General features: G+C 37.9%; 1 protein-coding gene across 3 annotated transcripts in view; it reads left to right on the top strand.

Annotated features, from left to right (window-relative positions):
- The window catches only part of LOC127979706 (collagen alpha-2(VIII) chain-like), a 52,392-nt gene that overhangs the window by 16,758 nt on the left and 15,139 nt on the right, over positions 1-20,495 (top strand). The window contains exon 2 of one of the 3 annotated variants that reach the window (XM_052585308.1): positions 14,633-14,729. The exons of the other annotated variants lie outside the window; for them this stretch is intronic. The gene's annotated coding sequence lies outside the window, so the exon portion shown is untranslated. The remainder of the gene's footprint in view (positions 1-14,632; positions 14,730-20,495) is intronic. 3 annotated transcript variants of the gene reach the window in all.

Genomic DNA, 20,495 nt, shown 5'->3' with positions numbered 1-20,495 from the left:
TTTTTATATATAACGGGATCATCATATTGGGGGTCCTTGGCATTAATAAGTTTAAAAACTCTGCGCTAGTGAACTAAGCAGCTCGATGAGGCTGCTAGAGTACATTTATAGTGAATTATTCATCTTTGGGGGAGATATGGGGGATGAGAGTGATTTTGGCATTAAGCATGGAAATAGATCCTGAACCATGATGCCCACAGACACTAGTACAATCATCTCTCGTCTGCCTCTCTCTCACTTTCCCATCACAGACTCTCACACAAATCATTAAAATAGCATTTTAAGCACTAGTTAAGTCATTCCAGCAGAAACCACAGTCTCCTTATTAGGCAGCCTGCGATTCAGCAAACGGCACCCAGCACGAGAAAAAGAATTTGGAAAAGCAAAGAAAGAGTTAGACTGTGTTTGTTTTCTTGTCTGTCCTTTGTGTCTATTTCCTGTCGGTTTTGCGAAGGCGTTGGATGTCGTTGTCTAGATTTAGGGATTTAGTCTGCGTAGGAGGGTGTGAAAAGTTCATACTTTCCCCATTCTTAAAAATGCCGTCTTTATTGCCTTTTTTCCCTTAGGGAACACGTATATGCTGTATCACTAACATAATTTTTCCCCAATTTTTTATTTTATTTTTTTCTTGCAGAAACGATAAAACTGCATGGAGGAGTCTTGTCTAGACCAGGCAAGTTTTTCAAGTGGGGTTCATCTGCTTGATTCATGGCCTCAAAGTCTCCTCCAAACCCTGTAACAACACACACTTGTAGAGGCGAACATTCCAGCACTATTATTTTTGCATTATATTCCTATTGCTTGACAGACAGAGGCAGTTATCTGCTCCATTAGCTCCACACGCCATACAAATCAGCCTACTATTCCTGAGGTTTCATTACATTTTGCAGTGTTTATACATTAGCAGGTATCTCATTTTCTATTGATAACACACTTCATCTTTGTCTATCATATCCTTTCTGAAAGGACCACCTTAAGGCCTTGATATACTCATTCCAAAATTCTTTTTTGCTGTTTGCTAAGAGGTAAAAAAGAAGTAACAGCAGAAAACTGTTATGAAACATCCTGACATCTAAACCTAGATAGCTTTAACGCATTAAAGGGTTAGTTCACCCAAAAATGAAAATTATTTCATTAAAAAGATGGTTCACATTGAAATAAAATTTTGGTATGTTTTAGCTTACCTAAAAGGCATCCAAGATGAAGGTGTCTTTGTTTCCGCAGTAGTTTCAATTTTTATATTTTTAGTTCAAATCATTCTTGTCTTTCACTCATATAATGAGGCCTATGGTCACCACCTCAAAGAGCATAGACACAGATGAGTCCAAATGAAACAATTTCCCATCGTAAGTACACATTGATGGTCTAAGACACGAAACGAGCGGTTTGTGTAAGAAAACGAACAGTATTTATTTAGTTTTTACCTCTTGCACACAACCACGTCCAACTGATCTGAGGGCGCGTGTGCTTCCTGTTGTGTGACGTGTGAGCATGTTCTGGCTTAGTCTGCACAAACGCCTGAAGTGATCTCTTGCGCATGTACATCACTCATTGTTTACTGTTTACCACACAATAACACTCTGCACTGAAATATAATGCAGTAATTGTAATTATTTGGTTTATAATGCACCCTATAATCGTTGCGATAATAATACAAATATAACAGATTACTCACTCTATTGACAGTGTGCCTTTGGATCCCTCTGGCATTGGACGTTGCCTCCAGTTTATACGTGGCAAAGTAAACACAAAGAGTAAAACGCTGCAGCTCAACAGCGGAGTAAACTCAGGATCTTCAGTCAGGGAGGTGTGCGATGCGATACTGTCAATGTCCTCGTCGTTGTCTTGTAGTTGTGGCATTGCTATGTTCCATTCGTGACAACATATGCTCTCCACTTCTGTTGGCATCTCACACCACCAATTTTGAAGAGATCTCTGTCTCTCTGAGGCTTGAAGACATGCTGGTGCAGCGGATGCTTCCTCCATAGCTTTGAGTTCTTGATCTGTGTAACGTTATTCTGGTTAAAATAATGTCTTCCATTGCAATGTCCTGTACGTCTAAATATGTTTAGATCTTCACAGTGAAAGGTAACACCTCCGAAATCTCTGTGTAAACAATGAGTGACGTTCATGCGCGAGAGATCACTTCCGCCGCTTGCGCAGCAATCTTCCCAATCTTCCCAATCTGAGGGAAGCACGCGCGCCCTCAGATCACTTGGGCGTGTTTGTGTATAAGAGGTAAAAACTAAAATTTGGACTTCTCTGTGCATGCTTTTTGAGGTGGTGACCGTAGACCTCATTATATGAGTGACAGATAAGAACGGTTTGACCTAAAAATATCAAAATTGAAAATACTGCGAAAACAAAGACACCTACATCTTGGATGCCTTTGAGGTCAGCTAAAACATACCAACATTTAGTTTCAAAGTGAACTATCCCTTTAATTACTCACTCTCATGTCGTTCCAAACCAATAAGACCTTCATAACACAAATTAAGATATTTTTGATGAAATCCAAGTGAGAATTTGCATTTTCAGGTGGACTATCCCTTTAAAAATAAAACAATGTCAGTGCCACTTTCAATTAGAAATACAATACTTCAAATGCTACTATAAAGCAGCTTTTCAGCATGTTCATGTTTTTAATCATGCTTGACCTTGACGGCCTGAATACAAGAAATGAACTGGAGATGATTTCCACATTAAAGAAGGCAGAGCCCCAGAGCACACCTACCTATTACGTATTCGCCACAGATCAATGGTAGTTCATAGGCGTTTACCAGCTGGAGCACATTTTTCCAGCAAGTTTACTTTGGCAAGCTGTTTTGAACTCCTGAAACAAACAAACTTCATTTTGGCCTGATTTTGTTCAAAATAATGTCACGCCAGTCTGTTCTTCAATTTTGCTTGATCTAGCATAACCATACTGTTAAGCCTTAAGTATTACTTTCTTTCTGTGGAGAAAAACAAAAATATCATTTGAAGAATGCCTTAGTGTTTTATTTTCCATACAATGAAAGTCAGTGGAATTTGATGTTGCATTGGATCCTTTTGTCTTTCACTACAGTATAAAGATAAAACTTTCTGTCTGTCTGTATTTTCTTTTCTTTTTTTCTAAACTGATGCTTTAAGACTTTACACCTACCGTTCTAATATCCAAAACACAATATATGCAGTAGAAATCAAACACTTTTCCATGAATATCCCTTGCTTTGCTACAAAATGTTATGTGGTATGCAGTTCTGTAGCCATTGTCCTCAATGAGGTGTCACCCTAACATCTGCCCCATAGATTAGCGCACACATGCAGCAGTCTGCTTTACTTTGATATATTATGTCTTAGCATGGAGGCTCCTAAGTCTGTGTCTCAGTAGTAGGTTTGTCCAGCTCCAGGGTGTCTATGGATACATGCCCAGTCTGAAAAGATCTACAAAGCCAAACGAGAGGACCAAAGAACCCTTGTCTTGTCCAAAAAAGGGGCATGAATCCAACAGGGATTAAAACGGCATTCCTCTGCCACCCCACAGAAGCCACAAAATGGTGGTTGCATGGAGTGAATTGGAATGCCTCGTCCATGACTTGACTATTGGCTTTGCTTCAGAGACTGAACATAGCAGTCACTAAAAAATTGCTTATAACCATTAAGCTCTCTGTGATTGGAGCCATTTCAGTTCATATGATCTTTCATGAGCTTTAAAGCAGGGAATGGTGTTATTTAGTGTGATATTTTTATCTTCAGGCCACAGATTGTTAAAACAGGAAGAAGAATATTAGATGGCTGTGCTTAGATTTATAATTCATTTGCCTACTGACAACCCTTTTTACTCTTGTGCCATTTGAAAGTAAGTCTTTGTGGTGTAAAAGGCTGTTTTCTGCCATTATGTTCATTTGAAGCAAATGGTCAATTTGCTATAAAACTGCTAATTTGTCAGATGCTATTTCATTTCATTAATTCTTCTCCCATTTGTGTGTAAAAACGGATTGCGCCATATTTAGTGGCAAGGAGTGGTTTTCTCATAGCTTTTCCCCTCTGTGGCTGTGGTCCATTGATTTTAGCCCCCTTTCCCTAAACCTAAGTAAACACATTCCTTTCCAAACCATACTAAAGAGCAGAGCTCTTGGTCAGCAACTCGTGAATGATTAGAGAAAGGGCTGTTTGGGTAATTTGCATGTGCTTTACTTTGTGTCACGAAGAGCTCGTTTACAGGCTGTGGTGTTGACTTCAGCCAATTAATTATCCTTGGAATCAATGGGGTGGCACGTTCTCACCTTCTGCTTTGTTTCATGTATTTGAATCCATGAGACATGCATTGCACTGTACATAACACTGTATTTTTCTGCTCTCTGTTAGTACATACATTCATATCATTGCCAAATGTTCTTACGCACATTCTCTCTGTTTGCAGTCATTTCAGGTTTTTGTCTACAGATGTGGATCTTAAAGGAACAGGTCACTTCATCAATTCAATCATTTACTCTCATTGATTTACTCTCACAACCTGCACCTTTTATTTTCTTCTGTGACAGATCTTCTTTTATGATGTTTAACAGATTTCTAAAAATAACAATTCTAATATACAGAAGAATTTGTATATAAATATTGATCGTTTCCATTCTGAGTAAATAAATCTGTTAATATAAATAGTGTAAATGCAGCCTTGGTGCCCTACAAAAGCTTTTAAAAAATCTTATCAGCACAAAACCTTTTAATGATCGTCTAAGTGTTGGTATATTTTTGATATATGACATTCCTACATATTGCATTAATGCTTGCATTAATGTGTTTTATGTACAAATATGAATGATGAATGAGAGCAGACAGAATTCAATCTCACAGAGGCTGTTTGGGAAGGTTATGTGTGTTTTTTTTTTTTTTTCACCTCTATGTTTCAGTCCACATCAAGGGCTTTTCTATAGCTGTTGTGCAGCACTGATAAACAATGGGTCGTCTATTTAATGGAGCTCCAGCAGTGCCCACCCAGGCTTCTAAAGGAATGTGCCACTGTTCATAACAGATGCCAGAGACCCCAGTGGTGCAGTATTCAGCATTACAAACCCAGAATTCAAGTATCCAAATGAATAGTTTGGAAAAGTGGTCATCCAGAATAATTGTCCTGAAATGTAGCAGAAACTTATCTAACTGTTTATGGCTCACTAATCAAAGCCACAAAGTAAAGCCCCTGATATGGTGTGGACAACGGACTTTCTCAGCTGTATTTCGCTCTATAGGCACCTGCTGTCAGGGTGAGCATGAGGGTGACCCCAGTGCTGGTCCACAGATGAATGAAAAGAGAAAGAGAAAGAAGGAATGTGTGCAAGGAATTTTAAAAGAGTTCCTCTTTTGTTGCATCTCTGAGACTAATGGCCACTCCTTACAAAGCAACCATCTGAGTAAAGTGTTCAATCAAAAATGAGAAGCAAGAAAGGGAATGATTGAGAGAAGGTCTGTACCACGTCTCATACCAAGATGCAGGCTTGTAGTGTGGCATGGGCCGAGGATTTCCATTAAATAGCAGGTTTCAGAAAACAAGATAATTGTTCTAGCAGAACTGACCCCCTGTCACCTATTACTCATCCCATCTTTCTCCTCAACTCTTTCACTCTACTCTCTACTCTCCTATATGTGGTCTGTCTCTCCTCTTCCAAATCAGAGAGCTGCAAGAGAGGTCATTTTCACACCTTAATAAATAAATACAACAGACTTCCCAGCATAAAGTGTCATTCACAATTTAAAAAGTCCTGGAATGTGTACTATTTATCCTAATATTTATATCTATATTAAACCATTTTCATGATGAGTATGTTGCACATATTTGCATTAAAGAAACATGTTTGGATCAGTTTGTCCAACATTTAGAAGATTCTGAAACATTTACAATTGACATTTACAAAAGTGCTGAAAATAATGTGTTTTAGATGGATATTCTTGGTCATTGTTTGGCACAATAAGGTCGAATTGTTGTTGAAAAAAGGTAGAAAAGACTCTCTAAACTGGCTTCTTAATGTTCCTAGTCATTTGTTTAGTCTGGAGTCCTGATAGCTAGTCCAACAAGCATAAAAGTTGCAATTTACATTGACTTTAAATAGTTTATGCAAGATGTTTTGCCAGATTTGCCTCTCTACCTGAACATGCTATTACTTGGTTCCAATCGCAGAGGTCTTTCTTTAGCTTACATTGGAATATATCGTGTCATCTATGATGAAAACAGGCCATGCCTCGGAAACCATTAAACCAGTGATACACAGTCTTTTGAAGTGAATAAGGCTGATAATAATCTCATTAATAGTGACTGGCCTGCACATTCTAGGGCAGTCTGCCTCCACCCGGAGTTGCACAACAACCATCATTCATCCCTCCCCTGAGAGGTCTGCTTTGGCTGGAGCTTTTATTTGGGTGGAAACGTGTCTATGGCATTTTATCTTCTGGCTTATCAACTGTTGCTCTGCAGAGATAGGAGCTCAAATTATTATTAGGCTCCTCAGACTGCGGTTGAAGGGAGGAAGATGTAAGGAAGAGGAAGGAGGCTGTTCAAGGGAATTTAAGAGGAGCTGAACTGTGTAAGACTGAGCAGTTTTTGACATGAGGAGTGAAGGCTTGATTTGTTTTTAATTGGCTGTGCGGTGTCGGCATTGAGTAACGGCGGTGCGTTTATGGCCTCATTATTTTAAAGCTCCTGTCTACATGAAGTGAAAACCAAATGGAGCTGTTCTGTGTGAGAGGAGGAATCCAGACCACTTTACCGGGTATAAAACAGTGGCTGACACCACAAGTGCTAAAGAAAAGGTGTCATTAAGCCATTAGTGTCAGAGAACAGCCAAGCAGAACCTAGTATTTGGAACAGATGTCTTTAAACCATTTTAGTACTGATCATGGATCAGTGACAAATAATTATGCCCCAAATGAAGTAAAAGGTAATAACATATTTTCCATGTGAGTGTGCACTAATGTGCACTAATAAACACTAATGTGAAGTAATTTCTAAGTAAAAAATTAAATAAATAAAATAAAATTGTAAAGTAAAAAAGTAATGCATTAGAAATCATTTAGTATTTTTACACTGTAAGTTTTTACTGATTTATTTTATTAAACTTTATTCTAGACAGCTGTGTCACCCTGACATTGTTTTCCTTATTCTCCCTCAAAAATGTATTTTAATTCAAACATTTTAAGTAGAGAGTTGCACAAGATGACACTGTAAAAGTTTTTTTTTTTTTTTTTTTTGACAGTTGTATCACTCACACAAAAATATTTAAATAAACTTGAATTCAAAAATGTAAAACATGCTCATCACTTATGACATCATAAATAGTTTTTAAAGAGTTGCACCAGACAACATTTTACTGCCTGGTTTTTATTTTCAGGGTTGTATGACCCTGACATATTTATTTTATGCTCCCAAAATTATCTAAATTCATTTAAATTCAAAAATTAAAAGCATGCTGATAATAGATGTGTATTCAAATTGATGTATTTTTTACAGTATTTTTTTAAACAAAAAAAAAAACATTACATCTTTATCTGATTTATTTTATTTTATTTTAAAATAACTACCTTTAATTGGTTTACAAATGATTAAACTGTAAAAATGTAAAGATTTCTCATGTATGTGTGTGGTGGTCCTTCATACTTGCCCTCAATCATCCTGTTTTTAACAGTGTTACTATGGAGAGCCTCCTCAGTGCTAGCCGACCTTCTGACCTCTATAAGTGCTTTGTATAGTCCCATTTCCCAGGTCAGATTATGTCAACAAGTGTGTCCAGTGGGTGGTGAGCTGTTGTGATGGTCTGATGCTGACAGGTGTTTTATTCACTGAGAGCTGGGGAATGATATATACATCTACAGTGAAGACAAGGCCCAATAATGTATAAAAAATGAGCTCCTCTCCAGCACTCAGAATGTTATAGGTCACATTCCTCTGACCTTCACAAGCTCGTAAAACTCACAGTTCTCAGAGATGTTTCCAGAGAATACAGTATGGCGGGAAATACACTTGCATAAATAGACCACATATGTAATATATATATCATAAAGGAATTTCATTTGCAGTTCTTTTATCAGTGGCATAATGCTTTTCTTTATGTGGATCCATTATTATTATTATTTTAAATACACTTAAAAAAGCAGTTCATACATACAGTAACTTGAATAAACCTCTTCTATAATAAGCATGTTTTTAATCTATTAATTAAATTTGGATTAAAATATATTAATGCCTCATATCAAATCAAAGAGGGAAATTCTGGAAATGCAAGAGGGGGCAGAAGTTGTCAGAGGTATTATTTAGCTGTAAGATCAAACTAAATGGCTTTCATGTTGCTGCCCACAGTCAGTAAAACAGGCTTGTTTTTCTCACACAGAGCCTGCACTTTGTCAGCTGTGCTCCACGGTTTCTCTTTTTCTTCCTTCTGTTTCTTTGTTTAAAAACAGACATGCTTTTTTGCTCCTAAATGGACGCCAAATGAACTACTTTAACAAGCTTTTTGAGTTGAAACAGTACACATACTGTCCTGTCTTCTGTCCGGTTACCTTTAGTCATAACTGGCTACTGCTACTCTCACAGGACACATTTAAAACAGACCACATGTGCCCCTTTTCCAGGATGCTGGTGCCCAATCAGGAACAATTCTATTTTTCAGTGTCTCCACCGAATCCGGCCCAGGAAAAATTGGCTCTGCTTCAGAGTTTTTGCATTCCCCATTGAAATCAATGAATATTTATAGAAGCGCTTGATGTGTTGATGCAAGACACATTCATTTTACAGCACAGCAGCCAGACGATAAATCTCCCCCATCTGTCCAAAATAAAATGTCATATTTAGAAATATCCCCTATTTGATGTTTATAAATGATTAAATGTGCTCCCCAAATTCAGACGTCATGTTTTAAATGTCAATAAGGTTATGTAGTGATGTAGTCACTTACAGCATAACCAAGTACAATCAATATTTCCATGGAAAACCAGGTATCTGTCATGTGAAGCGTCTCCAGTCTGCTTAGTCTTTCTAAACGTCGCCTTTACTGGAGACCCAGGAAGTCAGCAGAAGTGGAACATGCCACAAAGTGTTATTTAAAGCCATTAAAGAGCAGGTTTGTAGGCCAGCACTATTCGCTCCAGGTTGCTGACATAGGTGAGTCATATTACGGGAAGGGTATGAGGGTCTGCCCATGTGATTTACCGCACAATGCTGGCTGATTTTGGTCACTCAGATCACTCTTCACATCATTGCCATATAGCTATTTACACAAACAACATGTAGAGAAACCTGATAAATATGACATTCCACACTATATTAATTCTCTTCTCCACTGTAACAGTCTAAACAGTATGTCTTTATGACTTAAAAAGCTGTGTTTGCCCACATTTTTCTGTCACCCTCTAGTAAGTAATGAGTTCTCGAGTGCAGTCTACATAACCCAGGTGCATTGCTAGACTTCCAGACTTCTGTTCAAATCAATGTGGATGCATTTACGGTCCTAATTGAGCCAACGGTCAGAGTTTTGCTCCCTGTACTTGTTAGTACGATACGATCTGATTCGTTGGAAGCGTTCTCCTCCGGTCAGCAGGCACTTCTTTGTTTCCCCTCAACATTTGGATATTTAGTGCATGAATAATCAGACAGTCATTACGTCTAGCCGGGCCACACAAGACACACAAGCCCTATTATATATGGTTTGGCATCATAGCAAAAATGCAGTCAAACAGGTGGAAATGAGCTCTTGGAGGTGTAATTGTCTGGGTTAAGTCCACCTATCCATTTTTTTGTTGTTTTGTTTGGTTTTTCAGTGGGGTTTGGGAGAGCCCCAGATCTTTAAACAGCCCATTAGCCGTAAATTTGCTTGAATTCCGGTCTGTTTACGACTGGAACAGATGTGAAAATCATTTCACGTCTGCCTTCCTCAAATTAAATAGCATTTATGAGTTCTGTGGTAATTAGAAACGAGCGTTTCTCACCTTCTCTGGCAGGCTTCGCCTCTCTATGCACTTTAATAACAATGGTCTGGTATTACATCGTAACTCACTTAACGCTCAGGATGTCAGACTTGTGACTCGAATCATATCATGTTGTGACATTCCCGCTCCATATCTCATCCACAGTGAATGACACGAATTCCTTGTTATGAGTTACTGCTGAAATGATCCACCGCCAATGTTAAAGTGTCTCCAGGCTTATTTAGTCATTCATTCCCTCATTAGGTGGAGGCAGAAGTGGACCTCGCCACAGAGGAGGGGCAGGAAACGAAGATGGGAAGGTTGTGAGAAAATAGGAGGACAGGATGCGGATGAAAGTATGGGTGGAAGTATTGCGTTAACCCCTCCTGTCCGACTCCAGGCCTGGCTTAGATTTATGCCTCTCCTTCCTCTTTCCCCTCCATCTTTTCTCATATTCACGCTTTAGGCACATCTGGTGTTCAGTGCATGATAGTGAAGGGAAAAACCTGCTCCCTCTCTCCTTCCTCCAGCTGTAGAGCAGGAACAAGGTCTTATTTTGTATGTACTTACCAATAGAGACTTTGATTGTCAGTAATGAGGCCTCTGCTCATGGTTCAGTGGCAATGTACAACTTCTTGCCTCGTCATGTTTGTTTTTCCTTCTGAAATCTGTAAGGTCTGATTATTCATCTGGGGGTTGTTCGGGGCTCTTGGCTAATCGCTATGTCTCGCTCTTGAGAGAAACCCACACAGAAATGTGCTGCCAATGGCGCTGCTGTTATCTTGCAGTCTGAGAAATTGTCTAAAAAAGGTAAATATTGTGTTTGTAGTTAAATATGCAGGCTGTCCAATGCAACATTAAATATCAGTTATGTCTCCGGTAATAGATTTCAGACTCTTAGTTGAATGTTATTGCTATTCCACTTATCCAGCTTTTTTGTTGAAACCTGAGGCATTAAAGGGATAGTTCACCAAAAACAAAATTATTCTGTCATCATTTACTCAAAATCCTAGGTTTTTATGACTTTCTTCTTTCAGACAAATACAATCAGAGTTATAGTTAAAAATATCCTGGCTCTTCCAAGCTTGATAATGGCATTGAATGTATGTTGATATTTTAAAGCCCAATAAAGTCCATCCATCCATCATAAAAAGTACTCCATATGGCTCCGGGGGGTGAATAAGTGTTTGTGTAAGAAAAAATATAAATATTTAAAACTTTATCAACTATAATCTCTACCTTCCGCTAACTGTTGTTGACTATGCCTTCGTCCTACTCTCTCGTGAACATGAGCACGACAGAGAAATCTTGGCAACCATTCACTGCCATTATAAAGCTTGGAAGAGCCAGGACATTATTTAATATAACTCCAATTGTATTCATCTGAAAGGATAAAGTCATATACACCTATTTTGGATTGAGGGTGACTAAATCACAGGACAGTTTTCATTTTGGGGTGAACTATCCCTTTAAGGGCCCATCTGACATCTCCACTGCCAGTATTACAAGATCCAAAGTCTAAACTGAACTTATCCAATCCCTAAAACAAAGGTCACCAATTAGAAGACAGAGTGAATGCTCACCATTTCTCATCAGAGAAATAGAACAACTGGAACAGCATATATCATTAAAAGCTTGTTGCCCTTTAAAGTATACTGTTTTGACTAAAAACCAGTTTGAAAACATTCGGACACACAACAATTACTTTGTGGTGCTCCACTTTACCTACAGAGGACAGTAGGGAGATGTGTCTTTCTGTTTTACCAGACAAATTAGTTAAGACATCTTTATACTTTTCAGTTGTGCAAGGAAGTCAGAAGATGCTTGCAACTGTACTGCATGCACTCACCAAAGCGCACATCCATTGTTTTTGTAAGGTATTTCATCTCATTCAGCTAGATTTTGATAGCAAAGGCTGTCTGTGAGCATCGCCACCTAGTGGACACACCAGTCTGGAAAAACTAAGCAGTTTGGGGTTGGTAAAATTATTTGTGTTTTTGAAAGAATTCTCTTGCTCTCCAAGGCTGGATTTATTGAATCAAAATACAGCAAATATTGTAACAGTATTTCTGTAAAATATTATTACAATTTAAAATAATATTTTAATAGATTTATTATTTTTAATATATTTTATATTTTAATCCTGTGATGGTAAAGCTGAATTTTCAGCAGCCATTATTCCAGTCTTCAGTGTCACATGATCCTTCAAAAAAAATCACTGTAATATGCTGATTTGGTCAGTGTCACATATCAATGTTTTATTCAGGAAAGCTTAAGAAAAAAAGAACAGCAATGTCTTAACTGTCACTTTTGATTAATTTGTCTGTTTTAAACAAAGCTAATAATGTTTGAAACATCTTACTGACCACAATTTTTTTTTTTTTTTTTTTTTTTTTTTTACAAGAATATTAGAAAAAAATACTGTATTGGGTTGTGTATTGTATTTCTTTCTTTTGCATGTTATTTAGCCAACAACTTGAAAAATTTTACTATGATGACAGTTATTTATATTTTTACACATTTTAATTTATTTCATTTCATATAGGATACAGACCTCTTTGAATGCGGTGGATCTCTAAATCAAGCCATTCTTATCATCAGTACACCTGTAGAGATTCCCACTGTGAAGGCCTAAAGCACTGTAAACACTACACCATTCCCTGTAGAAAGCACATTTATTACATTTTATGACTCTTTTCCAGAGAGGCTGCACATGCTGGCTGGACCACCCTGCCATCATTCAAAGTTATTGTCCTCAATTTTTGCTCCCTCCCTAGCGGACAATTAAGGATTAAGATCCCACTATCTTCCTTTTTCCAGCAAAGATGTTTCCACATTTTACATATCCCCTTTGCGACTCTGTTCCGTCTGTCATCGTACCAATATTCGGTAAATAAGCAAAACGGCAAAGAGCTTTCTGTGATCCCTGAATTGTCCTCCTCTTCATCTCTCACGCCCCCCTCACTATCCTATGTTTTTCCTCTCACTTGCTTAATCCCCAAACTATGTCTGTCCTTCTTTTGAGTACGATGGTGGTAAGATTTCATTCCTTGTGCTGTTTACCCAGAGCTTTTACAGGCCTTTAAGAGTCAGGGTGAGGCCGGTGCTGAAATTGTTGTCTTAAACAACGTGCGCCTCGGACAATACAGTGCCTAATCTTCCGTGGACTGCGATCTGGGATCTCTTTTGACGGGACTGGTCAAGGGAAATCCCTAGTCCCAACTTAAATGATAATAGCTGAAGCCTGTTGAGGAAATTGCAGAAGTTAGTCTGTGAAGAAGCCTGGCACTGATACGCTAAGTTCTTGTAAGTTAAATGGAAGTCAGAACAGCAATTAAAGAGCTGGAACAGTAACGTCTGGTGAGGGATACCGGCCTCTCGGGATCTGTATTTGTTCCACTTTCCAGGCCCAACTGGCAGTTGGACTTTTGTGCTGGTAACAAACCCACAGTTTTTTCAATTGCATTTATTTAATCTCAACTGGAGGTCCTGTGAAAGGGTGAGGTTTAAGAGCAGAGGGGGAATGAAAGCCTCACCTCCAGGAAATGGAGGAGAGAGTGCAGATCCCAGAAGCTCAGGGAAATGAGATGTTGATCCCACACCGTGGCTCGACGTTTCCTCTTACCGCCCGATCCGGACAAAAGTGTCAATGATCGCATTCCCAAAATGGAATCTTGACCGTTCATATACTCTCTTTCTCACACACACACACACACGTGTGAAAACAAGTTTAAATCAAGTTTTGGCACTTATGGATGGCTAAAGCTTTCTCCAGGAAACACTAAAAAGCAAGCTTCAGAAGATAGATGTCCGAGGTGGATTCTTTTGATCACTCTTTTGGTCAATAGTGTATATGTGCACAGAGGTGAGAGCAAACTATAATTGATACCAAATGCTCACTCACACAGTCCCACCCCAAACCACAACACCCCCTCACACACACACACACACTTTGAGAAAAGGCACTCACAATCTGGTGCAATAATCCTTCATACATAAAGTTTCTGTCGGATGGGTGGGGTGGAAGGTGTCAGTCAAGTTACCAATATATAAACTTTTGTGAGCAGAATTAATGTGAACCTGTAGAGCTCTGCTTCTCTTGAAGTCGGCGTTGTCGTTTCTGTTGTTCTTTATTTGTTTTTATGTTTTTGTCTCTGTCTATGGTTCAGTCTGTTTATCTGTATGTCTGTCTTTGTCAATCCTCATTATTTTGTCATTCTCCCATTCTAAAACAGTGAATGACACTTATATTATATATATAACAAAATATATTCATTCTTTAATGTTTCTCTAAGGCCTTTTTCTTGTACAGTGTTGCGCACTGACAAACACTTGAGCAGATTGAAAAATCATTCTATGTGTTCTTGGACTCCAGAAAGCATCGGTTAAGTAGTAAGATGTGTCAACATCCTGCAATGTGCGGTTTCCCATGTTTTTCTCCCTGGGAATGATGGAAGAGGCTTCAGAACAGTGTATCCCCACCTCAGACAGTGGCTTTGGCTGTGGTTTGCGACCTGTGATGCTAATATAGCTGGCCTTTCATCCCTGTGTCAGAGAAGCAGACCTGTCTCACCGTCTGAGATCCTGCTGTCTGCCACAGAACACCACATCTTTTCATCCCCTTGAGAGGGTTTGACAAAGATTTCCTGGCTCTTATTAAATTATAATCCCCAAACTCTCTCACCCTTCACTCTCATCACAGAGCCTGAATCCTTTTCTCTGCCATCCAGACTGTGAGAATACAGTGGAGGATTTCCATGTGTCTTGGATACCCATCAGGCAAAAGTGATACTGTGATTGTAAGTAGTCATTTAGCAGACACTGTTATTCATTCCCCTAGTTGAGATTGAAGGAATAGTTCGCTTCATTATTCATGTTTTCATGTCTTTCAAAACTTGTATAACTGTCTTTGTTACTCCAAAACTTTTCTTTTCCATACAATGAAAGTAAATGGTGGCCATATACATTGCTGCAAAATGTAAACCATATTATCCAACTTTATACTATTTAGCAATCTCGCCTGCTTCATTGTTTGAATTGTGGCAAAATGTAAGCTATTTAAATATTATAAACATTAACATCATGATGTTCTGTAAAGCTGCTTTGAGACAATGTGTAAGGTGAAAAGTCCTATAGTTTTCAGGCAAGATTTTCATTCAGTACCACATATAATTTAGTCTGTTCCTCACACAAAGCTATTGTGTAATTTCAGAAGAATTGATAGTGTATTAGTTGTATTGGACTGCTTTTATGATGCATTATTATGTTTATGGTTCTTTTGGAAAAAGCCCTTGGTGTCCATTTACTTTCATTGTATGCAAAAGAACAGTGTAAACATGCTCGAAAGCATCTCCTATTGAGTTCCACAAAAGAAAATAAGTCATACAGATTAAAAATAAAATGGGGGTGAGTAATTAATGATGGAACCTTTACTTGTTGGGTGAACTGTTCATTCTGAGGAATCCGATTGGTCTCTATTTGCTTCAAAATCTACCACTGCACCATTCGATATCTCCAATGGGTGACGATGGAAGTGTAAAAGCTAACAATTACTTTACTATTCTGCTGTGGGCAGCAAGCAGACTGAATCGGCCAACACCAACATCTCAGTCACTAGTCATGATAGTTTAGCAAGCATTTTAACACTGGATCAGCAATGGATCAGAATTTCACAAAAGAATGAATCCTGCAGGTCACTAACTCTCCTTCTGGAAGCGATTCACACTTGTGACCAAGTCTGAATTTTTCCAGCCCTGGAGAACAGTGAAACTTTGGATTAAGTGTGATTTCCCAGATGTAAGCCAATTATTTGGTACTCCATAAGTTCAGACCCTGCATAGCTAAAACAACTCTAATCCATGTAGCCATTGGCCTGGTTTCCAACATCTAATTGGGCCTCCTTATACCAAGAAAAACTTGTCATTTGTGACTGGATGAGCTGAATGAAAAATATTTGGATGATCTGAGAAAAGGGCAAGATTTAAGTACGGTACTCATTTATCATTCCTAATGCATACTGGAGAGGAGGCGGAATGTGCCTTGTTCTAAGAATCCCAGTGTAATTTTAGCTTGACAGAATCCCGGGGCCCCACATCCACATCAGACATAAGTATGTACATGTTATGCATCCAAGGAGTTCACCTACACATGTAGGTCTTGCTCCACTGACGAGTGCCACCCACATGGAGGAGTAGAGGGGGCCATTCGTCATTCGGACTGAATATATGGCACAGACTGCGGAGACAAAACACAGCCAGCAGATGACTGCGCTTTAATGCTCTGTCCCGTCTGCTACTATACACACTCCGGTGTTTTTCTGTCCTCCGTCTATCCATTGATTCTTTTCTCTCAGTACTGCTTCTGTTCTTTCTGTACCACCCAGGGAAAATGTGAGTGAACCGCAAGCACGTGTCTGTGTTTAATGAGAGGGACATAAAAAAGAGCCTTCTGCATCTTCAGGCCTTGGCAAACTACAGTAAGAGCATTTGCACAAGTACTGTGCTATGCAACGAAAGTGAACTCTGAACTAATTTTTTTTAATATATATATATATATTTCATACAAAATCTATTGTTTGAGAGGCATTTAATAGAAAAATGCAGTTATGCACTCACCGTTTTGATATTTCAACTCATATGACTCAAAAAACTTGTGGTTTTCATCCATGCTATTACAATGACTTTAAAAGGACCTTTTTAAAAAAATAAAAAAAGTGTTCCACATAATTTGTGCACTATATTTCAGCTCTTCTATGATCATATGTTGGCTTTGTGGGAGAAACAGACTGAAATTTTAATTGTAAATCACTGAAAATCTTTTCCCAAGCTGTTAGCAGCTTCAGATGGATTGAGTAACAAGATTGGTGAATTATTCATTAAGACTGGTATTTTTACCATTTTAACCTTTACTTTTCTCATGAATTCTCTTGGACATGCCACAGAGAGCTCGAATGGATGTCAAGGTTTTTAAAAGTGAGATGAGTAAGGACTGCTTAAATGGTTATTTTGTGTTCATCTTGAATCTTTAAATTGAATATTCAAATATTGGTATTGGAAATCAGGGTGAGTAAATGGCGATAACATTTTAACATTTGATTGCACTATCCTTATCTACTTAGATTGAATTGTTTAATTAAGTTTCTTTTTAAGCATAAATCTAAGAATTCTTTTTGAGGCTTGTGCTTAAAAACGGGTAGGGAAACTAACATTATATTATGTAACAGAATATTCATAACATTATATTTGTGACAGAAAATTAGACAAAATTCCTGACTAAGAATTATTTTTGTAGAGAAGAAGCAAGAGAGAAATCGGAGAAAAGGAAAGAGAACTATGAAACAGAGAGAAGTGACTGCCAGCTCAACCTAAAAAAAAGACATATAATAGGAAAGAAGAGAGAGATGTCGAGAGAGAAGAGGAAAGGGAGATAGAAAGTGAGAAAGAAAAAGTGGTAAAGGGAAAAACAGAGACTGTTGACGGAGGTGAGGAAGGATGTGGGGATCAGATTGTGTCTGTGTCTGGGGAGAGAGGAGAGAGGAGGGCAGACCGACCCAGACACACTCAGTAGGGATACAGCCAGAGCACAGGTCACTGAACCAAACACAATTATTACTTAAAAATCGATTTTTATTTACTTTTTTAGAATTGTGATTTAGTATATTATTATTTGTATTTATTTCTATACCATTTGTGTGTGCTCTCAAGAGTTTAAAGCTTCATATATAGTTTTTTTCCAGACCAGTCTATTATGTTTTGATTTGGTTTTTTTAAGAACAGACATCATAGGGACAAACAAACCATACTAATCAAATGTTAAATGATTTAATCTCAATTAAGCATGTATTTCCTTTCTATTTTCTGTACACATTTTACATTTCCTCTTTCTATTTATCAAGTATTTGTTCATGCTCTAAGAAATCTCTCCCTCCGGGTATCAGTCCTGATTACAGCGCCTTTATAACTCGTTTTTCATATTCATGTGGAATAGGAAAGAATGTGAGTATTTTTCTGTAAGCTAAGCTGAATTTTTAAGCTAACACCTGGACTGTATTTGGAGCTGTCTTAATCAGATATTTTTCTCAATTAACAAAACAAAGTGCCTCTCAGTTGGAGACTGGGTTTTATTCTTATTACTGTTTCTTTCTCCACAATCATTTTTCTGTCTCTTAAAGTGTTCAAAATCAACATCAGATTCCCTTTGTTTTCCATCGTGATAGATTCAAAAACAGAATATTTCAAATATATAATGAGCTTTCTGTGTGACAGAAACGAGGTTACTCACCTAAACACATCAACCCTCCGTAAGTCCCTAAAGAGATGTGCTGAGCCAGTTAGAATTAAGGCTGTGTTCACAAACCAAAATATATCTGACTGAGGCCTGGAGTTGTAACTCAGCTGGACTAAATCAAATTATGAAGGCATAAAATGAAAAATACTTAAGACAGTGGGCTGATCTAACAAAACAGAGAAAAGTGGAATGTTATCTCACCAGAAAAACATAGGAATACTTGTCTACCATGACCAACCGGGACCTATTCCTCCACAAAATTACACTAGATGCAGGAAGTTGTATTCCTTTTCACAAAATTGTAATTATGAGTATCAAAGGCTAAATTTTCACATGAATAATAAAGACATTTTTTGCTCAGTTCATTGCATAATATGACTTCAAAACACTTTTCTTTGAGTGCAAAGAAAACAAAAATAACTATTTTATTTAACAACTTCTTCTCTTCCGTTTCAGTCTTTGGCGCACATTCATGAGAGTACCATGATGCATAGGCCTTCATTTTTATCATGTTTATTATCTAGTTATACATAATGTCTTTCCAGTTTTGTTTTTGTTGTATTTAGATTCCATGTTAGTAGTTAGTAGTGTTGAATTGTTACTGTGTGCAATGCTAGCTAATGCATTAGCAATGCAGTCCCTTGTTTATTATGCTAAAGCTTTAAATCTTAAGAGAATGAGTAATAAAAGGTCGAACTGAGAGAGGAAACTAAAACATATGTTTGGTATGATCTCAGACGAGGCACTCCAGACACCCTAATGGCCAATTTCTGTTTCAACCTAAACAGAAAGTCATAATAACCCAAGCTAAAGGAGCACCTGTGCTAATGGTCCAGCTGGTGTAAACCAAACACTCACTTCTTGTGCATGCTACATGTGTGTCTCTGTACAAGAAAACACGCTGCTGTATTCCCAAGACCGCGAAAGGTATGTGCATCATCCGCACAGCCAAGAAATCGAGACAGCTACGATGAATGGTGTCTGTTATTTACTGTGTCAAAGAGAACATTTCCTCTGGGATGGAAAGAGGGAAGCTGGAGGGAGCTTCATCTGAGCTACCTAAGAAAAACATGTTCCCACAGTATCCACAAACCCTATTTGAAGATGTTAAACAGTAGAAGAGCAGCACTTGAATTCACTGTTTATCTGTCAGTTAACTTGACAGGAGTGTTAGTTTTAGGGCCATTGCATAACGTCTATGGGGCCCTCGGCGCAGGCTGGAGACCCGTTGAAGGAAAAAAGTGAAGGGTGAGGAACAAAATGGCAGCGTGAACAGCTTAAGTCACACCCCAGCGGGACCCTGACAGCATTTAAATGGATGATTTATTGAACGATTCTGTTAAATGTTGTCCCAGCGGGGTTACGGCTGCATATTACCCAGTGGCTTTTGAGACTTGCTCTGTAGGTCAATGTGTCTGAGAAATGCTGTCTAAGAGCCAATTTAGCCAAACCTCCATTTTAATATCCACACTGGGCTGAGGTCACGGTGGCCACTAATACACCACGCAATCAGAGAAAGTTAGCGTGCAGCGTGTTGAAAATGAGCATCGCATTCTTAAATGTTTGTGCAGTGCTGTATAGTTACTAAGGAAGCCGATTACATGGGGGAAAAAAGGAGTGATATAAGATTGGCAGATGGGGAGGCCGTTACAGGTTAAGCACCGTTCACTCCCTCCTGAGATTTAACTCATGCTGAAAAGTTGATTTATGAAATAAAACTCTCAGACCCAATTTCCGCCTTTCTCACTGACTCCATAAGCAAGGTGCCTATCAAATTAAAGTGTGCCTATACTGTGCAAACACACACATGCTCTCGCAAGCCACACACAGACACACTTTCATTTACATTAACATGCCTCTAAATTCTTAACACTATTTCCTTTTGGACTTATTATTTGCAAATGCAATTAAAAACAAATCTTAAAGTAAAATTATTATTTTTAAATGTTATTTACTTTCATTATTTATTTACATTTGTATTTATTAAATTGTGAATTTAAATAATTTGTATTGTTATTTTTATATTATTATTATTATTATTATTATTATTATTATTATTATTATTATATTCATACAAAAGTTAAATTTATACACATTTGAATAGCCCTTGTATAATGAGCATGTTTTAATTTCTAGGTTGGTTTTTTTTTCATTTATTTACTTGTACTATTTATTTACTATTTACTGTATTTATTTTATTTTATCATTTTGTTGTTAGTTATATTTTTCATATTCTTATTGCAAACAAGTTTTTTTTATTAATATTCCTAATCAACACT

Source organism: Carassius gibelio, chromosome B19, assembly GCF_023724105.1.
Source record: "Carassius gibelio isolate Cgi1373 ecotype wild population from Czech Republic chromosome B19, carGib1.2-hapl.c, whole genome shotgun sequence".
NCBI classification, from domain to species: domain Eukaryota; kingdom Metazoa; phylum Chordata; class Actinopteri; order Cypriniformes; family Cyprinidae; genus Carassius; species Carassius gibelio.
Note: the sequence above shows the minus strand (reverse complement) of the source record. Positions and strands in the feature narration are given on the sequence as shown.